Source organism: Lepidochelys kempii, chromosome 9, assembly GCF_965140285.1.
Source record: "Lepidochelys kempii isolate rLepKem1 chromosome 9, rLepKem1.hap1, whole genome shotgun sequence".
NCBI lineage: Eukaryota > Metazoa > Chordata > Testudines > Cheloniidae > Lepidochelys > Lepidochelys kempii.
The window spans coordinates 72,877,679-72,896,215 of NC_136388.1; positions in this window are offsets into that span (position 1 = coordinate 72,877,679).

Consider the following 18,537-nt stretch of genomic DNA (forward strand, 5'->3'; position numbering starts at 1 on the left):
GATCTAGGTCCTGTCAGTGCAGGGGGCTGGACAATATGACCTCTTGAGGTCCCTTCCAGCCCTACACTTCTATGATATAACTAGTGGTAGTCCCAACAGCAATAATAATAATAAATAATCAACCAGTCTACATATACACAAAGCTAGAGAATATTGAGACACACACAAAGAGCAAGAGAAAATAAAACGGGAGGATAAAATGGTCAAAAATGAACTGACGCAAATAAAAAGACCATGTAACATTAAACAACTGAGGCATTCTGATGGACATACTCAAAGAATGAGAGTGCATACATCAGGCTCAGTATTTAAAAGGTCCTTTCCCAAACCAGAGGAACCATTGCTGTGCACGAAATTGCACAACAAAACTCTACTTCTGATTGATTTTGGGGTAGATCATGTGTTCGGTTTTCTACATAATACTAATAATTATTCTTAAAAAAACCCCTTTCATTAAAGTTGAGAGTATAGATCAATAACTTAAGGGAAGAGATCCTTACAAGAACAAATATTAAAAAGCCATCTGATTCAGAATTAGTTATATTTATAAAAAGAAAAGGAGTACTTGTGGCACCTTAGAGACTAACCAATTTATTTGAGCATGAGCTTTCGTGAGCTACAGCTCACTTCATCAGATGTTTACCGTGGAAACTGCAGCAGACTTTATATACACACAGAAATCATGAAACAATACCTCCTCCCACCCCACTGTCCTGCTGGTAATAGCTTATCTAAAGTGATCAACAGGTGGGCCATTTCCAGCACAAATCCAGGTTTTCTCACCCTCCACCCCCCACACACAAATTCACTCTCCTGCTGGTGCTAGCCCATCCAAAGTGACAACTCTTTACATAATCAAGTCGGGCTATTTCCTGCATAGATCAAGGTTTTCTCACATCCCCCCCACCCCCATACACACACAAACTCACTCTCCTGCTGGTAATAGCTCATCTAAACTGACCATTCTCCAGGTTTAAATCCAAGTTAAACCAGAACATCTGGGGGGGGGGGTAGGAAAAAACAAGAGGAAACAAGCTACCTTGCATAATGACTTAGCCACTCCCAGTCTCTATTTAAGCCTAAATTAATAGTATCCAATTTGCAAATGAATTCCAATTCAGCAGTTTCTCGCTGGAGTCTGGATTTGAAGTTTTTTTGTTTTAAGATAGCGACCTTCATGTCTGTGATTGCGTGACCAGAGAGATTGAAGTGTTCTCCGACTGGTTTATGAATGTTATAATTCTTGACATCTGATTTGTGTCCATTTATTCTTTTACGTAGAGACTGTCCGGTAAACATCTGATGAAGTGAGCTGTAGCTCACGAAAGCTCATGCTCAAATAAATTGGTTAGTCTCTAAGGTGCCACAAGTACTCCTTTTCTTTTTGCGAATACAGACTAACACGGCTGTTCCTCTGAAACCTGTCATTATATTTATAAGAAACCCAAACTTTTGAAAGTAAGGAAATTAATATTTTAGTCAGTCATACAATCTTAAAATTGACCCTTTTAACAATACCAGGACAGAATCAGAAACTCACACTCCTGGGTTTATGGGGTTAGTTTTGAGTCCCTTGATAAGCATACTAACGCTTATGGGAAGTGTGAAAGGAAAACTGGAGTTGACTTCAGTGGACCTAAAAAGACTTGCAGGGTCCTAAGACCTCCCAATTAGTACATGTGAGAACTGGAATGCCCCCTGTTCTGCTGTACCCCATGCTTCCCTGTTCTTTCTCTAACCACTCAGCCATCCACTTCTGTCAGACCATGTTTAGAGGCTAAACTCTGCAGAGAAAAGGGCTAGGAATATTTTGAATACTATTTAATTCTGCCAGGCCTGATGTGCTATTCTCACATTAGTACTTAAAATATTAACTTTTAAAAGTAGCTTGATTGACCAGTCTGTATACTGTATTTGAACCCAGCTGTGCCAGTGCAGTAAGCTAAGTACAATATTAGACAGCTTTCCGGACTCTGGCAAATAGCTCCATAATTATAATATCATAGTCAATAACTGGCTCCATACTTAACCTGCAAAATTTGAGACTGATATTCCTTTGTTTATGGAATTTGGTTGGGTTGAAGGACAAAATCAAGCTTGTAATGGAAATGTAGCTGCCACCTTAACTATGGAGTCACAGGCAGTGGATGAAAATGACTTGCAGACTCAACTTTAGAGAATTCAAGAAGTCTTGTCTCCCTGTCCCATGCTCCAACAACAAATGGCCTCTCATAACACTCCATTTATTTTATTTTTCTAAATATTTGGTTTTTGAGTTTCAGGGACTGGGAAGGGAGGCTGGTGATGAATTTATCGTCTTTCATCATAAAATCTTTTTAAAACAAAGCTATTTGAAGTAACTTGAAGTGCAGAAAATAATCTTAAAATAACTGAACTATTCTCTATTGGGACTCCTCCATTTCTTAAGTGATCAAATGTTTATTAAAAGTTTCCATTTAATATCTTCCATGCCACATTTCAACTCAGAGCTAGTATTATCATCAGTTATATCCCTCTTATAAAAGTGGATGTTATAATCTAAAATGTCTGCACTTTCATGCTAGTGTTTTGTGTAGCAAAATACAGCTTGTTCTTCTGCTCCACCCTGCACCCCCTGACCCCCAAAATCAGTCTATTAGACGTTTCAAAATCTTTTTTCTTTTAAAATACCACCAGGCATGTTAGTCCACATAAAACTGAAAGTAACATTTAAAATTAAGGCTAGTATTTATCTAAAGGGTAGGAAACTACTAAAGAGACTTGCTAGTTTTGATATAATAACGCAATATGACTTATTGTTATGCTATGTATATCACCTGGGATGACAGCTGATGCACTGAGTTTCAGATAACTTTTGAGCATAGAATTATTTTTAAACTACAAAAACAGGGATTATGACGGGTATGTTGAAAGAGTACAGGCTATCACAAGTTACTACCATTTACTGTTTCAATAGTTCATGCTCGAGCAAATGACATCTCCGATAGCATGCACTCACGCACACACAAAGAAAAGTGTTCTGTCTATGTATTCCTACCATTAGATTCAGCCAACATGGTTCACTTTTCACCAGAAGATGGGATCAAGTCACACTCAGATTTAGATCACAATGTACTAGTATGCTGTGAATGTTTTACCAGTGCAAAGATAGTGTGAAACTAACTATGAATAACCTTAGTTTTTGCATATTAAGATTCACAGAGCGAAGAATTTTGTGAAAACTTGCAAATTAGGTCAGTAGTGAAAAATCATCATTCATTAGTGAAAATATTAATTTTGCTATGAAAATATTAATAATGTCAAAGAACAAATAGTGAAACCTCGCAAATGCACTCCAAAGGAAAATTTAAAGATTCTTACATCGAGGTTTTGCAAAGTTTGCAGCAAAACTTTTTTTTTTAAATGGTTCAGCCTAATCCTGCCATTTGGAGGGAAAAAAGTGCTAGCTCTGAAGTTTAATCCCGAAGTTTTGATTTTGTGAAAGTGCTTAAAAATGTAATTATCTATTTTATTTTATTGTGGTCCAAATTTTTTTCAAACAACTTTCCTGCTAAACTGGTAAGAGTTCCTGGTCTTGCGTCTGAGACCAATGAGATATTTAGAATGTACAAGATGCTAGATAATCCAAATTTTGTCCTATCGTAGTGGTCAAAAGGTAGTGCTTATGTTGGAATTAGAAGAGGAAAAATACCCCCTCCTCCCCAGTATGGAATTCCTACTACTTTGATCCAATCAGTGCTTGCTATAGAGCGCACTTTGTGTAACACAGCTGTCAGCAGCGGTAGACAGATGAATCACCTTGACACTTCCACTTTAATACAGCACCTAAATCAAATGCATCTGTAAGTGTGGGCTATAAACTATACGTCACCTGTTCAGGGGAGATGGAGAGTGAGTGATGCAGATGACAGTGACATTTTCTTCATAAGAAAAAGTAACCTAGCTGGATAATGTTTAAATCCAGCATGACTCTAGTGACGTTTCATTGTGGACTGACTCCAAGGATTCTTGATTGCTAAGCAGTTAAACTGCTTCAGGGTAGCTACAGTGAAAACAAAGGCAATTTTCTTTATTTTTGTTGTCTTTAAACTTTGAATTAGTGCTTTGTCAAAACAGTTACTCTTTGAATGTGTTCATTCCAACACCACCTATGTTAGCCACGCCTTCTACTATAACTGTATCACACCAGAGGAAAGGGCAACGGGGAAGAGTGTATATAATTGTATTGTAACAAGGCAAGAGCATGCAAAAAATGTGTGAACTAGTAGCCAAAAAATAGACAAATCCTGGTAGAGTATTTCTAGTTGTTTAATGTCCTCCTTCATAATATATGACTTAAGTGATAGGCTAAATACATGCTCCGAAAAGAAAACCTGTCGTTATTAAGGTTCTCCAAGAAGACAATGTAAATAGGGATCTGAGCCACACCAATTAAATGAACAGACCTCTGTTCAACCAAGGTCTATGTAGAGTCCCAAACTATGGCTCTGTGCTTCAAGACTTAAGCTCTTACTCCTTTGCATAGAGTAAATGCATACTCAGGGATCCTGCCCCAAATTCCTCCTCCTTCATGCATATGAAAATACCGGTATAAGTAACAATTCCTTCCTGTATCCACTATGGGGATCAGTGCAGTTTACATGACACTCATTTTGACTGTAAAGTACTTACCTTTATTAGGTTTGGTGTGGGATAATACTTTCTAGCTATAGATGCTTCCTGTCAAATATGTGTAAATATTTAACAGATCTTTAAAGAATTAGTTTTAAAACTGTGTCGTAGTAGTAAAAGTCATATTCTATAATTTGAGTAGAGGAAAAGACTTATCAAGTGGAACTCTACCATTTGGATTATAAAATGTATCTTCTGGAACCAAAGCTGACTATTACTTTCATTTTCACTCATACTATGCTGGACAGTGTGTTTTTTACATTTGTCATACAGCTTTACCAGAATCCATTACAACTTTATTACATTCACATTCTCCTAATTTTGTAGGCTGATTCTCTGTTTCCATGATCAAGGGTCTCTAATGTAATCATAGGAAGTTAATTACAAGGGATAATGAGTTGAAGAATTGGCACAGTAAGCAAAAATATTGGACAACTTTATATAAATGTTTGCTTGCTGTAAAAGTACTAACCTCTCAGTAAGTCTCTATGTAGAGAGGGGGTACTGTTGATTTTTACAGTAGTTTATCTCAGTATAGTATAAATTAAAAGAAAGTGGGACTTTTACTTTCAACCTGCTTAGAGGTAGAGTATACACTAATTTAAAGGTTTTGCACTTGCCACTAAAGGTTGTTATTGAGACATGTCTAATGATCATTCTGTGTTAGTGTATTCCTGATAGTTGCAGCATAGGTTTATAGATTCAGTTCTGTACTTCAGAACTAACCAGTATAAAAAAGTAGCATGTAGCCAGAGTAAGAGGAACAGTAGATGAGTTTTTTCTTAAAGTCCTAATTTAGCTCCACATAATGAAAATCTCTTCATCAAAGCTATTGACCTATGGGGTAAGGTACAGCCTTTCTTAGTCCTTTGGGGTCACAAGAAGAAAAAACCCATTTCAGCATCACAGGTGCATCTTATTAGACACACAAAGCACTTGTTAACAGAAAATATGGGATAGCTCACATTTATCAAAATTATCCTTGACATTTCCTTTTGCTCTGCTTTGAAAACAGTATCTAAGCTCCCAAAGTTACATGTTACTAGCTAGAGAGAAACACTTTTTTTTTTAAGAGGACATCCATATGAATATCTAGTGAATAAGCGTTCTTAACTGCAGTTATTTTAATTGCCTGATTAGCAATATTTATGCCTATATTATAGGATTTTTTAATTCTGGAGATTTCTAACTATACAGCATCTCCAAGTATTTCCATAAGTGCAGCTAAATAGTTATAGCTTGTTCTCTTTAAAAAGAGGATGCTTATAAACACCATACAAGGTGTTGGACACCCCTGAAAACTAACACCCTCTATTCACAGAGCAGTTAATGTATATCACAGGCAGGAGAGATGCAAGCTTTGCAATTATTCCCCATCCGGCTGCCTCTGCCTGTCCCGAAGGAGATCACATTTAGGAGCAATTCGGTCTTCATACACATTCAGTTGATGGCCCCTCTGTAGTGACAACAAAGGAGCATGCTAGTGAAAGCTGTGGTAATGCTTTCTGTAATGTGTTAATAACTTTGAAAAGCTAGCCTGCATGAAGCTTGTCTTTTTTTCTTCCAGACTGTCACTTAGACAGTTAATTGTGTTAACTGAATGTTGGCATTGCAAAGTTTAACATAACTTATTGTTGAAATTATTATATGTATCAATAAACAACAACAAAATAATCTCTTTCTGGAGAGAGGGAAAACAAGGGTTAAGACGGGAACCGTGTGTGATTGTGAACTGCATTATTATTAAGACTGACAAATCTGATTTAGTTGTCATGGCTGCTTTAAATATTTTTATCAACTTTTGATGAAGGCAAATATGATTATTTCTTAGTGTTAGGGTGCCATTTTTAAATGGTAGTTACAAAGGATTTTTTTTTATGAAATGTGCCTCTTGTTTGTTTTCACACATTTCTGTAGCCGCTGAAGGTACACAGGTAAGAGGATCTTGCAAAATCCAAATTACTTAACTCCAGCAAAGTTCTTCCTAGATGTTGTAACTGGCTTCCAGCTATAAGGAAAATGAGTTGTTAATGTGACAGGTTGTGTCTGTTGATATAGAGAATTCAATCAAACAATTAAGAAAATCATCAGTTCAGACTGCTAATCTAGCAAAGTTTACCACCTGTAGGCTGAGGAAAGCATTAAACAACCTCCACATTCCCAGCAACCTAGTTCCATGTTATCAAAAGAAAACCTTTCCATATGATGCACACACACCTTATTATGTTAGTCTAGTTTACTACATTCCTTCATCAATGATGTAGCTCCTTTTCAAAACTAATCCCTTCCACATACTCTCTGCCCCCCTCTCTTTGTCAAGAGATGTTGACAATAGAGAAGCTTAAGATTTAAGTATACTTGAACATGAAGTGAATGTTCTGCCTTTAAGAACGTAATCATTTGTGTATTGTCAATTGATTCAAAACAGGTTTCAAATAATTTAAACACCTCTGTGCTTGTGATTCTCCTTTATCCTGGCCGTTTGTAGCTCATGTTTCTTTTGCTAAATGGACTCATTCTTCTCCTGCTGTTCCTCCTCCTCCTCCTCCTCCTCCTCCTCTACCTCACTTTACATCTTAATGGTGTACATCTGTTAGCGGACAGCTTGCACAGGATGAACATAAGGCGCTCTTTTCCAGGGTCAACTAAATTGCCAAGCTAGGTCCATTTAGCCTATTGAAATGTATCTTCAAAATTCCAGAAATTCTGCTAATGACAGATATTTTGGAATATTGTGCTACATAATAAACATAGTTTTGCAGGCCTTTGTGAGGTCTGTAAAATCCACTGTCTAATCACAAATATATATTTGTGTGTGTGTGTGTAATATATAATTGTACTAAAGTGTGTTCCCTATGTTTCAAATAATGCAGTCATAGTCTGATTTGGGTTGCATTCAGGATTTAGGAATATGAATGAAGCTCAGGAAGTTATATAACATATAAGTTAATGTTTTGATAGATTTCTCTCTATACAGTGGTCACCTTTAAAATGCCAACAGATATACAGTTGCCACACATGGGGGAAAAACTGAGGTATCTGTTGGCAAATGCTACCTTTTTTGATAATCACACTGTTTTTTCTGGAGATTGTTATAGAATAACTCTGCTGTCATATATGGGTATGTTAACAATAGACACTAGTTTTCTTAATTCTGCATATTATAGGCTATTTAAGAGCTGGATAAACAACTCTCGAAGCACTCGATAACAAAGAAATAGCATATAAGTCAGTAGATTACACTAACATTGTCTATCAGCAAACACTTCAATGTTAGGTTTCAGAGTAACAGCCGTGTTAGTCTGTATTCGCAAAAAGAAAAGGAGTACTTGTGGCACCTTAGAGACTAACCAATTTATTTGAGCATGAGCTTTCGTGAGCTACAGCTCACTTCAAGTGAGCTGTAGCTCACGAAAGCTCATGCTCAAATAAATTGGTTAGTCTCTAAGGTGCCACAAGTACTCCTTTTCTTTTCACTTCAATGTTGTAATTGAAGGGCCTCTCTATATATGCTTACCTCAGATAGGAATGAAACAATTGTAGTAATTTTTGTGGGTGCTAGACTTTTCTGCATGGTTTGATATGTTCAAAGGTAGCACTGATATCTTAATAGTGTATTATACATTGTAACTAAACCACCATTTACAGTGTAGATTTTTATCATTATTGTTGTAGAAAAGTCTGCCCATCTTTAAATATAAAAAAATCATAAAGTTACAGGCTACTATATTGATCAATAATAAAAATAGTTAACTCACCCTGTATCTGTATTTTTAAAAATGTACTCAGGAAGAGCAAATATTTTTTTAATATGTAAAAAATGACTCGTTGCCCTCTCCATTTGAGAAAAAAGGGTCCTTGATCTGCTGAAAATATATATATGGATCCTATAAATAATTCTGTAATAGGTCTTACTTAGTTCAATGAAAGTTTGACACCGGTGCTACTAGAGAGTTGGGGCCTCAACTATATTTGCTAAAAGTGGATATGAAGCTTACCTTGCACTATCCCAAGCAAGAACCAAACTGTGTATCTGGGAGGTATAGGTTGAAAGAGTGAGATGAACGAGCTAGAGAAAATTAGGGCTTGCCTATCCCAGAAAGGAAGTAAATCCATTGAGGGAAAGAGAGGCCTCTGGTTATGAAATATAGCTCAAAAGGGAGCTGATGGGAGAAAAAAAAAAGATTGTGTTTATTTTTGCCCAGCGATTTATATAATCACCAACAGGAATTTATAGTAGAATATTTTCATTACAGTAGCATGGCTGTTACTTGTCTTATCATCATTCATGCACACACTGTCACAGCCAGACATTTAGATCAACCCTTCATTGGCTTGTCTTCATCTAAAAAGGAGCAAACAGGGAAGACAAAGATTGATAGAGGAAGAAATAAAGACTAAAAAATCAGCTATAGATATTAAAAAAGGAAAGGGTAGAGAAACATAGAAGAGAGTTGATTTATACCAATTAGCTGCAGTTATCAGATTTGTCTCTGTGTATAGTCTAACTTCTTTTGTCCTGCTGAGAAATCTGAGTAAATATTGAGGGTGTGATTAGCTGTGTAGCTAATATATCCATGCTTTTTTGTTTTCTGAGTTACAGGCAGGGAATTTGAAAAGTAGTACCATATGGAGTGATGTTGTATTTGTCATTCTAAAAGTTAGCAATGCACTTTTCTGTAAGTACTAGTTGTGTCAAGGATTTGTCAAGTAAAGTGGTGGTATTAAGTCCATTTTATTGTACCACGCTGAGTCCATCTGTAGAAGTAAATCATACTGCTAAGTTTTTGAATCTCCAAGGAATGCTTACATTTTTACAGTCTCAGGTAGTGTATCTTTAAATTCATAGTTTAAAATATAAATTTTTGTTTGGTAAATATGTAATAAATGTCCCACATACTGTATATATCCTGACAGTTTTCAGAGTAGCAGCCATGTTAGTCTGTATTCGCAAAAAGAAAAGGAGTACTTGTGGCACTTTAGAGACTAACCAATTTATTTGAGCATAAGTAGTAGGAGGGCTTTAAACTAGGTTCACCGGGGGAAGGAGACCAAAGCCCTGAGGTAAGTGGGAAAGCGGGATACCGGGAGGAAGCACAGGCAGCAATGTCTGTGAGGGGAGGGCTCCTGCCTCATACTGGCAATGAGGGGCGATCAACAGGTTATCTCAAGTGCTTATATACAAATGCACAAAGCCTTGGAAACAAGCAGGGAGAACTGGAGGTCCTGGTGATGTCAAGGAACTATGACGTGATCGGAATAACAGAGACTTGGTGGGATAACTCGTATGACTGGAGTACTGTCATGGATGGTTATAAACTGTTCAGGAAGGACAGGCAGGGCAGAAAAGGTGGGGGAGTAGCACTGTATGTAAGGGAGCAGTATGACTGCTCAGAGCTCCGGTACGAAACTGCAGAAAAACCTGAGTGTCTCTGGATTAAGTTTAGAAGTGTGTGCAACAAGAGTGATGTAGTGGTGGGAGTCTGCTATAGACCACCGGACCAGGGGGATGAGGTGGATGAGGCTTTCTTCCGGCAGCTCACGGAAGCTACTAGATCGCATGCCCTGATTCTCATGGGTGACTTTAATTTTCCTGATATCTGCTGGGAGAGCAATACAGCGGTGCATAGACAATCCAGGAAGTTTTTGGAAAGCGTAGGGGACAATTTCCTGGCGCAAGTGCTAGAGGAGCCAACTAGGGGGGGTGCTTTTCTTGACCTGCTGCTCACAAACCGGGTAGAATTAGTGGGGGAAGCAAAAGTGGATGGGAATCTGGGAGGCAGTGACCATGAGTTGGTTGAGTTCAGGATCCTGACGCAGGGAACAAAGGTAAGCAGCAGGATACGGACCCTGGACTTCAGGAAAGCAGACTTCGACTCCCTCAGGGAACGGATGGCCAGGATCCCCTGGGGGACTAACTTGAAGGGGAAAGGAGTCCAGGAGAGCTGGCTGTATTTCAAGGAATCCCTGTTGAGGTTACAGGGACAAACCATCCCGATGAGTCGAAAGAATAGTAAATATGGCAGGCGACCAACTTGGCTTAATGGTGAAATCCTAGCGGATCTTAAACATAAAAAAGAAGCTTACAAGAAGTGGAAGGTTGGACATATGACCAGGGAAGAGTATAAAAATATTGCTCGGGCATGTAGGAATGTTATCAGGAGGGCCAAATCGCACCTGGAGCTGCAGCTAGCCAGAGATGTCAAGAGTAACAAGAAGGGTTTCTTCAGGTATGTTGGCAACAAGAAGAAAGCCAAGGAATGTGTGGGCCCCTTACTGAATGAGGGAGGCAACCTAGTGACAGAGGATGTGGAAAAAGCTAATGTACTCAATGCTTTTTTTGCCTCTGTTTTCACTAACAAGGTCAGCTCTCAGACTGCTGCGCTGGGCATCACAAAATGCGGAAGAGATGGCCAGCCCTCTGTGGAGATAGAGGCGGTTAGGGACTATTTAGAAAAGCTGGACATGCACAAGTCCATGGGGCCGGACGAGTTGCATCCGAGAGTGCTGAAGGAATTGGCGGCTGTGATTGCAGAGCCACTGGCCATTATCTTTGAAAACTCGTGGCAAACCGGGGAAGTCCCGGATGACTGGAAAAAGGCTAATGTAGTGCCAATCTTTAAAAAAGGGAAGAAGGAAGATCCTGGGAACTACAGGCCAGTCAGCCTCACCTCAGTTCCTGGAAAAATCATGGAGCAGGTCCTCAAAGAATCAATCCTGAAGCACTTGCATGAGAGGAAAGTGATCAGGAACAGCCAGCATGGATTCACCAAGGGAAGGTCATGCCTGACTAATCTAATCACCTTTTATGATGAGATTACTGGTTCTGTGGATGAAGGGAAAGCAGTGGATGTATTGTTTCTTGACTTTAGCAAAGCTTTTGACACGGTCTCCCATAGTATTCTTGTCACCAAGTTAAGGAAGTATGGGCTGGATGAATGCACTATAAGGTGGGTAGAAAGCTGGCTAGATTGTCGGGCTCAACGGGTAGTGATCAATGGCTCCATGTCTAGTTGGCAGCCGGTATCAAGTGGAGTGCCCCAAGGCTCGGTCCTGGGGCCGGTTTTATTCAATATCTTCATAAATGATCTGGAGGATGGTGTGGATTGCACTCTCAGCAAATTTGCGGATGATACTAAACTGGGAGGAGTGGTAGATACGCTGGAGGGGAGGGATAGGATACAGAAGGACCTAGACCAATTGGAAGATTGGGCCAAAAGGAATCTGATGAGGTTCAATAAGGATAAGTGCAGGGTCCTGCACTTAGGACGTAAGAACCCAATGCACAGCTACAGACTAGGGACCGAATGGCTAGGCAGCAGTTCTGCGGAAAAGGACCTAGGGGTGACAGTGGACGAGAAGCTGGATATGAGTCAGCAGTGTGCCCTTGTTGCCAAGAAGGCCAATGGCATTTTGGGATGTATAAGTAGGGGCATAGCGAGCAGATCGAGGGACGTGATCGTTCCCCTCTATTCGACATTGGTGAGGCCTCATCTGGAGTACTGTGTCCAGTTTTGGGCCCCACACTTCAAGAAGGATGTGGATAAATTGGAGAGAGTCCAGCGAAGGGCAACAAAAATGATTAGGGGACTGGAACACATGAGTTATGAGGAGAGGCTGAGGGAGCTGGGATTGTTTAGCCTGCAGAAGAGAAGAATGAGGGGGGATTTGATAGCTGCTTTCAACTACCTGAAAGGGGGTTCCAAAGAGGATGGCTCTAGACTGTTCTCAATGGTAGCAGATGACAGAACGAGGAGTAATGGTCTCAAGTTGCAGTGGGGGAGGTTTAGATTGGATATTAGGAAAAACTTTTTCACTAAGAGGGTGGTGAAACACTGGAATGCGTTACCTAGGGAGGTGGTAGAATCTCCTTCCTTAGAGGTTTTTAAGGTCAGGCTTGACAAAGCCCTGGCTGGGATGATTTAACTGGGAATTGGTCCTGCTTTGAGCAGGGGGTTGGACTAGATGACCTTCTGGGGTCCCTTCCAACCCTGATATTCTATGATTCTATGATAAGCTTTCGTGAGCTACAGCTCACTTCATCGGATGCATTCAGTGGGAAAAAAAATGAATGCATCCGATGAAGTGAGCTGTAGCTCACGAAAGCTTATGCTCAAATAAATTCGTTAGCTTCTAAGGTGCCACAAGTACTCCTTTTCTTTTTGTATATATCCTGTTATAGACCAATAAGTCCAATCACACACACACAATAGCTTCCATTAACCCATGGGGTTGAATATGTTTTGAGAAGATAATATATATGTATATGTTACAGAATTATATGTAGAGGAGACAATAGTAAAAAACAACAGCAAAAGGTCTGAACTTCTCTTGCTCTTTTTATTAACAGATAAGGAACTTAAAGACCTACTTGTGTTTATCTTACCACTTGTATTAGAGTTAATCAAATGCCCATATTTACTGACCAAGTAACTGATACAAGTTAGGGGATTCAGTTCCAATAACACTATTGATTTTCCAGTGAGAATACCCCTCCAAAGTTTAGTTTAAATTTGGAAATGTGTAAGTAGGAGTCCTCAGCTTCCTATCATGCAAAACAAAGAAAGATAAATCCCATTCTTGGGAGACTCTGTTCTTGATTTCAAAATGGTCCCTGGGAAAACCCAGATATCGGTTATACTTTCTCTTAGCAAATCATTCTTAAAGTTAAGGGTGAATGAATAAATGCAAATTGATCCTATTAATGTCTGGTGGTCGGTAAAATGGTAAGGTGGTTTGGGTAATGGGCTAAATTTCCATATTTGTTTCCACAATGAATTGTCTCTGTACTTTTGTAGACTCAAAATGAAGCCCAGCTTCTCAAAATCTGTGAAAAAAAGTCATCTATTGGATTGTCTGTTAACTTCCTGATGCTTGTAGTAATGGACTCTTGAAGATAATAAGAACCATTTTTGTTCAGACAGAACCCACTGCCCCACTGACTGTAACATAGTGAAACAATAAGATTCAGTGCCTGCCTCTATTGCTGCCTTACCAGGATTATGCTTCTAGTAACTTCCATGGCTTCTGCTAGAAGTACAGTAAAGGCTGGACACAGTGGAGCATGTGCTGCACACTGGTAATCCAAGAGGTGCTGTTGTCTGCTGTGGTATATGGTTGTGCCTTGTGATGTGCTTTTATTAAAAGGATATTGTCAAATAACCTTTTATCTATCTCTCTCTCTCTCTCTTTCTCTCTCTCTCAAATACCATTTTAGAAGCTTTAACATGCTCCCTACCAATTTTGTCCATTTTCCATTTGATGAACATTGATTTGTTGTCTTGTTTCTAATGGAGCTTGAAATTAACACAACTCTCTTTATTTACGTCCTTGTTTGTGCAACCACTATCACTGGTAATATAACAGTGCAAGAAATACATTATATACCCCCACACACACACTCACTCACTTTCCTCCATAAACAACAAATCTGGGAACAGTGCTAATTAGTTTATTGCTACTAACAGAGCCAGAAAGAGAAGACATGGGTATGCAGAAGTCTTACATAAATCAGGTTTTTCTTGTTAATGGTGTAATAGATTAAAATAGATACTTACGCAGTCCATCCTAATGATTAAATAATGTAGCACAGTGGTTCTCAAACTAGGCCGCCACTCATTCAGGGAAAGCCCCTGGCGGGCCGGGCCAGTTTGTTTACCTGCCGCGTCCACAGGTTCAGCTGATCATGGCCTCCCCTGGCCGCGGTTCGCTGCTCCAGGCCAATGGGGGCTGCGGGAAGCGGCACAGGTCAAGGGGGGCTTCCCGCAGCCCCCATTGGCCTGGAGCGGTGAACCGCGGCCAGTGGGAGCCACGATCGGCTGAACCTACGGACGCAGCAGGTAAACAAACTGGCCCGGCCTGCCAGGGGCTTTCCCTGAACAAGCGGTGGCCCTAGTTTGAGAACCACTGATGTAGCATACATTTTGAGCCCCAAAGGGTTAATATCTTTAGGTATACTTTTTTGTAAATTAAATTTAACAGAAATATTATAAAGGAGCATTAAGAACAACAGTTAACAAGCTATTAAGTTCAACTGATGGCTATTAATGGAATGGTAAAAAAGACGAACTGCAAATAAAACTGATCTAACGAGGAGACAACCTCTATAATATCAAATATCATTTAATATCTTCCATTTTTAGCTAATATCCTGCTGTAACTAATTGGTCAAATCAGTCCCAAGTAATAACGTATTGTCAGCACCCCAGAAGAATATATTTAAAAAATTAGCATTTCCACTCAACTGGGCTAAACCTAGACATGCTGTACATTTTTATAGCTTACTTGAGGTCACTTGAGACATGACCTCTTACATCAGGTCTAAATTTGCCCTGTTAAGTCTACTTTTCATCCTCTAAATCAGGGGTGGGCAATCTGCTTCCTGTGGGCTGCATGTGGCCCGTCAGGGTAATCTGCTGGCAGGCTGCCAAACAGTTTTTTTACATTTGCATGGCTACCTGCAGCTCCCAGTGGCCACAGTTTGCTGTTCCCAGCCAATGGGAGCTGAAGGAAGCAGCGTGGGCCACAGGGACATGCTGGCCGCCGCTTCCTGCAGCTCCCATTGGCTGGGAAGGGTGAACCGTGGCCACTGGGAGCTGCAGATGGCTGTGCAAATGTAAACAAACTGTCCGGCAGCCCACCAGGGGATTACGCTGAGGGGTAGCAGTCCTCTTCCTTGGTCAGGTAATACCACCAGTTGATGACTGAGTCCCTGTGGGCCCCTCAGGACCACAACCCTTTTTGGTGGGGTTGTATCTCAGTGCTAGTGAGGAAGCACTAAGGAGTGCAGTAATATGATTTGTGGGTGGCCCAGCCACAATCTGGCTTGAGCTAAATAGTCTTCTCTGTTCAAGTGTAAATTCTGTTGACACGTAGAGGATTTATTCTCCTCATAAAAGGAGAGAGATATACCTATCCCATTGTTACCTTACCTGGACCCTCATAAAGAGCACCACTAATTCATTTCCCCCTCCTTTTCTGCCCTTGGGTAATCACATGCCACACAACTTTAAGTTGGTATTCGGAACTTTGCTCATTTGTCCCTTCCAGGGCTTCACCACAGTTCCTTAGCAAGGCCTCCCAGAATCTCCTGAACCCTTGGCCACTCCCACTCCACAGGCAGCTGTCCTTCTGCCAGTATCTGTGGAGAAGGCTTACTTGCACCAGCCCTTTTCCAGACCCTGGTGGCTCCTTGGCAGAGTAACAGACCCTGTCTCTTATTTCCTACCTTGCTCATATGATCAGTCATATGACCCAAGGATTACATGTTGCAAAAAAAAAAAAGTGTTCATTTGGTTTTAATTAACGAGAATAAGCAAACTGGCTATGTGGTATGATTTTTGCAATAGGAAATCTTTAGAAAGTTCTTTAGAATTTTTTTTTAAAAAAACTCTTTTACTTTGTATATGAGAATCCTGGGGATTTCTTTGAAGGGATGGATGAGCAATTTTGATAAAAGAAGCACTAGCTCAAACCTTATCAGTACCTCTAATCACATCATACCATTCTTGGTGTCAACAAACTGTTCATTAAAATTTTCTCCACTTTTTGTTTACATTTGGAATTGCCTAATTTTAGCCATGACTAGAGCAGAAATATTAAAATATTGGGTGAAGAGAAACTCTTCTCATGGCATATCTGACCCAAGCGCACATATGAAGTACCAGAAATGTCATAACAACCTAGTCTCATAAGATCTCTAACATCTAAAATTCTGGATGCTTATTCAGATCGACTGAATCTCTGAAAATTTAGAGGTTTACCCCATTGCAATCTTTATTTCAGAAAGTACCTAGGGTCCAGTCCTGCAAACACCCATTATCATAAGTCATTTTACCCCAAGAAGTGTCATTAAATTCAGTGGGAATTTTGTTAATAGGATTACTCACTTGAATTTCCAGGACTGGGCACTAAGTGGTTCTATAAACCATTTCACTGTGGTCCGAATCCTGCAATCTTTCCTCAGGCTAAACTTCCAGCTGACTTCACTGGGAGTCAGGGCTGCAAGACATGGCAAAAATATAGAATAATAAAATGAATGCACATTCAAGAGAGAAATGCTAAAGTAGTTCAGGTTGGTGCAGTCTTCATTATGTGGTAATAGATTATAAGGGTGCAAATTATTATAAATAAAAAGGTAGCAGGCAGAGAACTCTGTGTGTGTGTGTGTGTAGGATTGGTATTCTCTGCTCATTGTAGAAGCCAGCCATTGGGATCGGTTGCTGCCACTATTATTAATCTTTATCTTGTGTTGGCACTTGGCTATCAGAACACTGCTGAAGTTTGATGGGGCCTGGAACAAATTATTTTGTTGTAATAGAATTTTTATGTCTCTGACTAGTCAAGGAAAGAAGGAAAGACTTTTGTGACACAGGGTAAATTTTCAGCAGAACTTTTATTTTTCTTTAAGCTTTATTTTGTTTCGTATCTGATAGACATCAATAGCACAGAGAAAGTACAGCTCTGTCAATATTCTTTGCTCCCTATTAGGAATATTTATTTTCATTCATGATTCACCATTATTGCAGGAATTCAATAAAGCATTCCGATACAATCTTAGTCCCATACTATATCAAGTAATTAATAAATAAGGCACAAGAGCATGTGTGCCTTGTTGGGATTGTCGTGCCTCAAGTGAGCTGTTAGATTGGAGGTCTAAAAAATTTTGATCTACTATGTATATATAATCTCACCTGAGAAATCCAAAGATTGGGCAGAGGTTGACACAACCTTCTAAAAATCTGGCCTTGTGTAAACAAGTAAAAAATGCAATCAGATATAAGGACTGTTCTATATCCATTATACCGGGTTGGCCAACCTGTGGCTCTTCAGAAGTTAATATGTGGCTCCTTGTATAGGCACCGACTCCGGGGATTGGAGCTACAGACACCAACTTTCCAATGTGCCGGGGGCTGCTCAACCCCTGGCTCTGCTCAGGCCCTGCCGCCACTCCACCCCTTCCCTAAGCCTGCCATGCCCTCCCTCCTCCCCACTCCTGCCCAGATCCTCCTGCACGCCACAAAACAGCTGATCGGGAGGTATGGGGAAGGAGGGGGAGGCGCTGATAGGCAGGGCTGCTGATGGGTGGGAGGCACTGGGAGCGGCGGCAGGGGGACTGATGGGGGCTGCTGTCATATTACTGTGGCTCTTTGGCAATGTACTTTGGTAAATTCTGGCTCCTTCTCAGGCTCAGGTTGGCCACCCCTGCATTATACATTCATCGTCATCTACTCCAACCACAGAAAAAACCCTGGGTGGGGTTTGAGGGACTGTTCACTAGCCAGAGCCCTAGCGGGAGTTAGGGTGATCACTGGTAAGCTTCTTAGGAGGCGTCCAGGTTTTTATTGTTTTTAATACATTTTCTCTGTCATGCTTTTACTGTATGAACAAATTTACTTGCTTAGGAAGAGCTGTGTAGTAACTTAACTATGGCAATCACAGTATTTACTGTTTCTAAGGAGAAAAGTAAGGCAGGCCTGCTTAGACAGTCTCACTGTGCAGCTTGGAAATGCTGTGGTCAGAAGGGAGAGAGATGCCTGTCTCTGCCCAAGGCGATGACAGCTAGAGAGTTAGAAGCCTAAGAGTTGGTGCCCTTGCTGGATCATAGAGTGGCAATTCAGGTGTGGTTTCCCTGAATTGAGACAGATACAATTTTCCTGGTCTTTAGGAACTCTTTTAGAGTAGAACTCTTATAGAGCAGCACACAAAAGACTAATCTGCAAGGTCTGTAATTGTGGTTGAGGTACATGTTTAGACAAACTACCTTCTAAGATATAAGAGAGTATTTATTAGTGGGTTGTGGTTTGGAAAGGAGGGAAGTGTTTAATGGAGTGCCACAAGGATAAGTATTGGGACCAATTTTGTTCA